We start from the raw sequence: 8440 nt of genomic DNA, 5'->3' as shown, positions 1-8440 counted from the left end.
AAAGTGATTGCTTTTCCATCATAGACTTGGTGAAAGTTTGTTTTAACTTTAAAGAAACTCTTATACTAATTGCAGAAAGTAGGTTAAATAATCTATTCTAATATTATTCTATCGCAAGGACATGCTTTTATTGAAGTATGAATAGTAAATGTTTAAACATAAAAATAATTCATCAAATCTAAATAGATTTTTGAAAACAACTTAGAAAATAAATACTTCACATAAACAATTAAATGAAAGATAGTTTGCTAGAACATTCCTACAATATTATTTACTATATCAACTATTAAAAAAAAAAAAAACATACCATGTATAGATCTAGTGATTAACAACAAATTAAGCAATATATCAACTCATAAATCATATAAATTCTTCAAAGATGAAGTTTGTAAAATAGTGCACAAGGTTTTTTTTCCAAAAACTGCTAACATTTACTTTTGGAAGGATTTTGCTTAAATACATCTCAAAAATAACTAAAAAAAAGTTAGAATGGTTGAACATGGTGAACCAAGATCACCATAGTTGAACATGGTCAATCAGGTTCATTTATAGTCAGCAAATACACACATATCTATAATAGAAAAATATGGTCAAACATAGTCAAATTAATCAGACCATGTTCAGCCATGGCCAACATAATCAACCATAATGAACATACTTAATCAACTATATGTTGACCATAATAAACTATACTTCATCATGATTTACTAATCCTCTCATATAAGTGAGTCATCAACTAACACTACCATATAAATAAATTTAGTTAATATAATCAAGAATCTACACCAATTGAAACATAAAAAATAACATAAATAAACATATATAAACCATATTTATTAATATAATTCATTTTTATTTTAATTATAATATATATATCAGTACGTATCCCATAAATATCCACTTACATGAAGTGGAAAAAACCAATTGCATAAAAATTAAAAAAAAATTGAAATCATTACATTAAAACCTTACCCTTTCCCTTTAGAGTAGAGACATTTTCCTTCACGGAATTCCTACCCAATTGAGTTTGTAAAGTCAAAATAATGAAATCATTACATTAAAATAATTGTATAAAGCAAAAATCGTAAAATATCATTTTCATTTTTTCATTGTGCCAGTCCCATTATTAATTCCGGCCTCTTCAGTTTTAGTGTTTGGAATCGATTTGCAAAGAGTCATATCCGTGTTCAAATCTCTCAAGGCGTCACCCATCACCGATACTCCAATAGTGTAGGAAGATACAAGCAATAAAAAAACAAGTCCCATTAATTTTGGTGTTTGGAATCGATTTGCAAAAAATCCCACAGGTGTTATACAACTCCTCTTTCCTACTATTGCGTGTAGAAGTGTAACTTAAATGATTGGTCGAATTTGTATTTTTTCCTTAATTTGTGGCTGTGCATTCATGCCTTGTAGAAAAAGGAGTTGAACTTGTGGAGTCGCGGTCATTCCCTGGAGTACGTGGTACGTTCATTTCACACTGATGGAGACGAAGCAGATGGCTTTGGCAGGCACACATTAATAAGCTCGCAGACCTGATCTCTACTTTCCCTCGTCGAGTCTCTTTCCTCCAGGCAAAATTCTCGATGTCGTAGTCTCCTGGTTTTTCCTCCATGTTATCTCTTCTGTCTATTTTCATGTTATCTCCACTATCTATTTGGGTGGGGATGACTAGGGCCAATGGAGGATAAAATAATACTACGGGCGAAGTATCTTCTCTGTTTGTTTTTGGAGATTCGATTGCGGATGTTGGCAATAATGACTGCATTTCAAAAAAAGTGAAAGCCAACTTTCCTCCCTATGGCCGAGATTTCATCAATCACAAACCCACGGGCTGCTTTTCTAATGGCAAACTATCAACCGATTTCATTGGTATATACCATGAAAACAGTTGTTCACTAACATTTTGCTATATAAAATAGCATAATATATCTAGTACCTAACTTTTTTAGATCATTAATCTGGTTTGCAGTTGCAGGACTGGGTCTAGACCCTGCCGCCATATCTAGATCCTAATCTTGATACCCAATGTCACACCCCCAATTCTTTCTTCATTAATTGACAAGGGTGTGACACCGCCTAGGTAGCTAACATGTTCCATTGTTAAGTTACTTTGCTAACTACGCCTAACATTCATCATCTTTCATTAACAATATTAATGTGCGGAATCCATTAACATTATAAACATATAACCATAAACATCAACACAACAGAGAGGACATCATCATATGCCATAATAATGTTTTATTATGATTTTGTGAAAATACAAATGACCGGGAGCAAATGGTCCACCGACTTTTTACCTGTGTTGTTTGCCAACGGGTGCCCACCTCGTGCATGCCTTACACAGTGGCTGCTCCCCACACAATCCACACTTCACCCAAACTCCTTACATGAGTCAGGCGGGCGCGCCTTTGTGCGGCCCTCCACCCGAACTCCTTCACCCGAATTTGTCACACCGTCAGGTGGGCGCCTTTGTGCACCCTCCACCTGAGTTCACCAACTAGTGAGCAGGTGCCTTCATGCAGCCCTCCACCTGCACTTACAACCGATGGGTGAGTGCCTTCGTGCAGCCCTCCACCCGTGCACACAACTTCCCGATGGGCAGGCACCTTCGTGCAGCCCTCCACCCATGCACACAACTGACCGATGGGTGGGCACCTTCGTGCAGCCCTCCACCCATATACCTGTTGACTAAAACTCCGTGTCCACCTACCCGACGAGTGGGCGCATAACCTGCATTTATGTACGCCTTCGTTGCGGCCTACTTTGCATCCCCACGAATTCTCTTGATGAGCGTTGATCGAATGTGATTGAATGATGCCAACCTTCCCAACCGCACCAAGTATTCATATGGTGGGTGGGTGAGTCGTGCCACCTGGCCGACTCGTTCACCTAGCTTGGCCGACTCACCTTCGGTTTACAAAACTCGTTCCATGTGTAGGTTGGCCCGCCCATCACATGGGACCACCCCACCATAACTCGCCCGTTTCGAAAACTTGCTTGGTAGGCCCACAGGCGACTCGTTCAGCCTGCCCATGTATAAGTATGCAACTGAACGTCACCCACATAACATGTCTCGCCTATTGGTCACCTTTTTGCCTTGTGTGCTACTTCGGTTAATCGGTGGGCGCGCCTACGCGACTCACCAGTAGCAAGGCGTTACATTCTCCCCCACCCAAAAGCATTGCCATCCCCAGCAATCCAACTCTCCTCTGTAGCTTCCTTTGCAATCTTCCACTTCCATCTCCAAAGTGAGTCCTTTGTTTCCCAGCTGTCCTCCTCCAGTGCATTCTTCCATCTGACAAAAAATTCCCGTCTCATGTGGTAGCCAAGCCCTGTAGATTGAACACTCAGAATCTTGTCCATCTCTAAGTGAGGCTTGTCCACAATCATGGCTAGTCCCCTTGGTGGTTCCACTCTCTCAGGATGACCAGCGTCACATCTGCATCTCTTCAACTGACTCATGTGAAAAACTGGATGCTTCATGTGTATATGGTGTGGAAGCTTCAGCTCGTAAGCAACTTCCCCCTCTCTCTTCTTCACCTGGAATGGTCCCTCATACTTCCTCGTCAGTTTGCTTGCAGTCCCCTTAGGTGGCTGAAACTAATCTCCGGTAATCCTAAGAAGCACCATATCTCCCACACTGAAGTGTACATCTCGTCTTCCTCTATCTGCCCATTTATTCATTCTCCTTGTAGCTTCGTGCAAGCGCAACCATGCCAACTCCAAGGTCTCATCCCAAGCCTTCATGAACTTCTTCACATGAGAACTCTTCAACAAACCTCCTGTCACTACGGTATGTCGTGTGACTGGCATCTGTCCATTCACCAACTCAAATGGACTGTACCCCATCGCAAAACTCTTTTGAATATTGTAGCTGAACTGAGCAATATCCAAGAGTTCAGACCAATTCTTCTGATCAGCCGTCACATAATGTCTCAAGTAATCCTCCAGCAATGCATCGATCCTCTCGGTCTGTCCATCTGTCTGCGGATGGTAACTCGAAGTCATCAACAACTCTGTCCCGACTAACTTGAACAATGTGGTCCAAAATCTGCCTGTAAATCACGGATCTCGGTCCAACACGATGCTTAATGGCATCCCCCAATTCTTCATTATGTTGTTGAAGAACAACTCCGTAATCCGCTCGGATCCACAAGGCATCTTTGTTGGAACAAAGACAGCATACTTGAAAAAACGATCAACCACGACCATTATCCCATTATACCCCTGAACCTGTGGCAATTGAGTGATGAAGTCCATCGAGACACTCATCCATGGTCTCTCAGGAATCGATAAAGGCTACAACAGACCTCCTTGCCTCTGAGTATCTGATTTGTCCTGCTGACAAATGATGCACGTATGTTTATACTCCTCTACATCCTCCCGCATCTTCTCCCAAAAGAATCCTCTCTCCAACAATGCCAAAGAACGACTTTGCCCTGGGTGGCCAACCCATGGTGAGTCGTGGCACTCCTTCAAAAGGTGCCCCCTGAGCCTAGATGACTTTGGAACATAGAGTCGGTTTCCAAAGAACAAGAATCCATTTCGGAGAAAGAACTTCCGTGTCTTCCCCTCCTTTATCTGCTTCACTATATTCTGCCCCTGCGTATTGGTCTCAACACTTTCCTTGAGCTTATTCTACATCTCTTCTGACATCTGAACTCGACTCCTACTCCTTGCTGCCTGGTCTTCTCCTTCCAATGCTGCAAGTTGTCCCTTCCTAGTAAGGGCATCTGCTACCGCATTGTGTCTTCCCGCTCTATACTCAATAGTCATGTCGAATTCTGCCAATAAGTCCTGCCAACAAGCTTGCTTTGCAGAAAGCTTCGATTGTGATGCGAAATAACTTGCTGCAACGTTGTCAGTCTTGACAACAAATGCCTTCCCAATCAGGTAGTGCCTCCACACATGAAGACAATGAATGATTACAGTCATCTCCTTCTCATGAACTAGATACCTTCGTTCTCTATCCTGCAACTTCCGACTCTCATATGCCACCAGATGCCCATCCTGCATAAGAACCCCTCCTATGGCAAAATATGAAGCATCTGTGTGTACTTCAAATGGTCGCTCGAAGTCCAACAACTTCAGTATCGGTGTTGTAAACATCCTCCTCTTCAAGTCATCAAATTCCTTTTGACATTTTTCCGTCCAACTCCACCTCTTGTCTTTCTTCAATAAGTCTATCAGTGATGATGTTACCTTGGAGTACCCCTCTACAAACTTCCATTGGTAGTTGGTCATGCCCAAAAACACCCTCATATCATGGACATTCTTCGGTTCAACACAGTCCTCGATTGCCTTCACTCTGCTCGGCTCCATCCCTATGTACCCTTGACCAACTATATGTCCAATGAACAGAATCTCGGTCTGAGCGAACACACACTTAGACTTCTTCAAGTACAACTGATTTTCCTTCAGTGCCTTGAACACCATCGCCAAGTGCTTCTTATGATCCTCCATGTTGTCACTTTACACCACTATATCGTCCAAGTATACTACTACGAACAAATCCAAGTATGGTTGTAGAACATCATTCATCAAAGTGCAAAACGTAGCAGGACCATTGCACAACCTGAATGGCATAACAAGGAATTCAAAGCTACCATACCTTGTTACTATCGTGGTCTTCTTATCATCTCCTTCAACTATCTGCACCTGATAATACCCATGCCTCAAGTCCAGCTTGGAAAACACTCGGGCCTTCGCAAGCTTGTCGAAGCAATCAACAGCGAATGGCAAAGGATACCTGTTCCTTACTGTCTGCTTGTTCAATGCATGGTAATCATAGCACATCCGTAGCTCATTCGAATCCTTCTTTCGTTGGAACAATATTGGAGCTCCATAGGGGGACCTTGAAGGTCTGATGAAACCTGCATCAGTCAACTCCTTTAACTGTCATTTCAATTCCTCCAACTCAGGTCCTGACAATCAATAAGGTGCTTTAGTCAGGGGTTGCTTTCCTAGCTCAAGCTCTATGCTATGGTCCACTGCACGCCTTGGTGGAAGCTTCTTTGGTAGCTCATCAGGCACCAAATCTGCATATTTGGCCAATACCTCAGAAATCTTGGCTGGAACATGCGTACCTACTCCATCACCTTTGACTCCCTTGAACATCACCGCATATGTCTCCATATCTGACTCCTTCATAGCCTTCTCCAAACTTAGTGCAGAAACATGCTGCACCTTGACTTCCCTTCTTTGCCTATGAGTGGGCAAAGTCCAAGTTTGTGACTGTCCAACCAACAACACCTCATCACAGAAGGGGACAACAATTGCCTTGTTGCCCTTCAAGAAATCTTGCCCCAATATCATATCAAAGTCATTCATCTCCATCACTGTGAAGTCCAACTGACCCTTCTAGTCTTTTATCTGCACAGGCACTTCGTGTGCCAAACCTGCCACTTTAGCTCTAGAGTTCACCGCCTTGACTTCCACATTTGATGGGAAGATCATCAGTCCAACCTCTTTTGCCAACTGTGTCGTCATGAAGTTATGAGTGGCCCTTGTGTCCACTAGAGCTTGAATGGTCTTGCCATGAACCATCAAGTCCACGAAACCCAGACTGTTAATCCACGATTTCTCCATAACTTTTCCCTGCATACATGTTTGTTCTCTACAAGTAGCTCTGATACCATCTATCACGCCCCCAATTCTTTTTTCATTAATTGGCAAGGGTGTGGCACTGCCTAAGTAGCTAACATGTTCCATTGTTAAGTTACTTTGCGAACTATGCCTAACATTCATCATCTTTCATTAACAATATTAATGTGTGGAATCCATTAACATTATAAACATATAACCATAAACATCAACACAACAGAGAGGACATCATCATATGCAATAATAATGTTTTATTATGATTTTTTGAAAGTACAAATGACCGGGAGCAAATGCTCCACCGTCATTTTTACCCGTGTTGTTTGCCAATGGGTGCCCACCTCATGCATGCCTTGCACTGTGGTCGCTCCCCACACATTCCACACTTCACCCAAACTCCTTGCATGAGTCGGGTGGGCGCGCCTTCGTGTGGCCCTCCACCTGAACTCCTTCACCAGAGTTTGTCACACCGTCGGGCGGGCGCCTTCATGCACCCTCCACCCGAGTTCACCAACCGGTGGGTGGGCACCTTCGTGCAGCCCTCCACCCGCACTTACAACCGATGGGCGGGCGCCTTCGTGCAGCCCTCCACCCGTGCACACAACCGACCGATGGCGGGCGCCTTCATGCAACCCTCCACCCGTGCACACAATCGACCGACGGGCGGGTGCCTTCGTCCAGCGCTCCACCCATATACTTGTTCACCAAAACTCCATGCAAAACTCCGTGTCTGCCTGTGCGATGAGCGGGCGCATAACCTGCAATTATGTGTGCCTTCGCTGCGGCCTACTTCACATCTCCACGAGTTCTCTTGATGAGCGTTGATTGAATGTGATCGAATGATGCCAACGTTCCCAACCGCACCAAGTATTCATATGGTGGGTGGGCGAGTCGTGCCACCTGACTGACTCGTTCACCTAGCTTCCCCAACTCACCTTCGGTTTACAAAACTCATTCCATGTGTAGGTCGACCTGCCCATCACACGGGACTGCCCCACCATAACTCGCCCGTTTCACAAACTTGCTTGGTCCGTATAAGTATGCAACCAAACTTCGCCCACATAACATGTCTCGCCTGTTGGTCGCCTTTCTACCTTACGTGCTACTTCGGTTGATCGGTGGGCGCACCCGGGCGACTTGCCAGCCGCAGGGCATTACACCCAAGGTCTCATATCAGGCGTCAGCGTTGCTTCTGGACGAACTGGATACGATAACCTCACGGCCGAGGTTGCTGTAAGTTGTTTTTGGATATTCATGTTTTCATAACATTTCAAACATGAGGAACTTTGAAGTATATATATACCTGAAGCCAAGAAGCATTGTTGAATATCGCTGCAGTCTGTGACATCGATATGGAAACAGTTGGAATTCTTTAGAGATTACAATGTGATCATGGGAGAGCGGGTGGGAAAGGAAAAGACATCCAATATAATCAAAAAATCCATATTTCTCTCTTGTGTAGGAACCAACAATTTCATTAAAAACTACTTTTTGCTGCCCATAAGGAGAAAGCAGTTCAACATCACCCAAAATCAGGACTTTCTGCTGCAACTCTCCCAGAACTTCATCTAGGTATGACATTATTCAAATGCCAAAATGTTATTGATGTAATTACATCGTTGCAATATTGATCTTGTTTTCATGTGGGAAAAGATGCAAACTAGATTAATCCATAGTTACCAAGTTCGCCGGTATCGGCCTGGAAAATTCAGAAATACGGCTATTCGGTTTGGTTCCAGTGAAAATTCGTTAATTCGAATTCAGTACGAGGTCATGTGAATAATAAATTTAATATTGTTATTTTTGGTATAAAAAGAAAAAAAATTGATATATT

At 43.2% G+C, this 8440-nt stretch overlaps 1 pseudogene; it reads left to right on the top strand.

The window, feature by feature from the left end:
* The first annotated feature begins 1483 nt into the window (after window positions 1–1483).
* On the top strand, window positions 1484–8178 carry LOC149162202 (GDSL esterase/lipase At2g42990-like; annotated as a pseudogene).
* Window positions 8179–8440: the final 262 nt, after the last annotated feature.

Source organism: Pinus tabuliformis, chromosome 5_2 (genome assembly GCF_031772625.1).
Source record: "Pinus tabuliformis cultivar Carrire ecotype Pingquan chromosome 5_2, CPIR1, whole genome shotgun sequence".
Lineage (NCBI taxonomy): Eukaryota > Viridiplantae > Streptophyta > Pinopsida > Pinales > Pinaceae > Pinus > Pinus tabuliformis.
The sequence above is the reverse complement of the archived record's forward strand: the minus strand, read 5'-3'. Positions and strand labels throughout refer to the sequence as shown.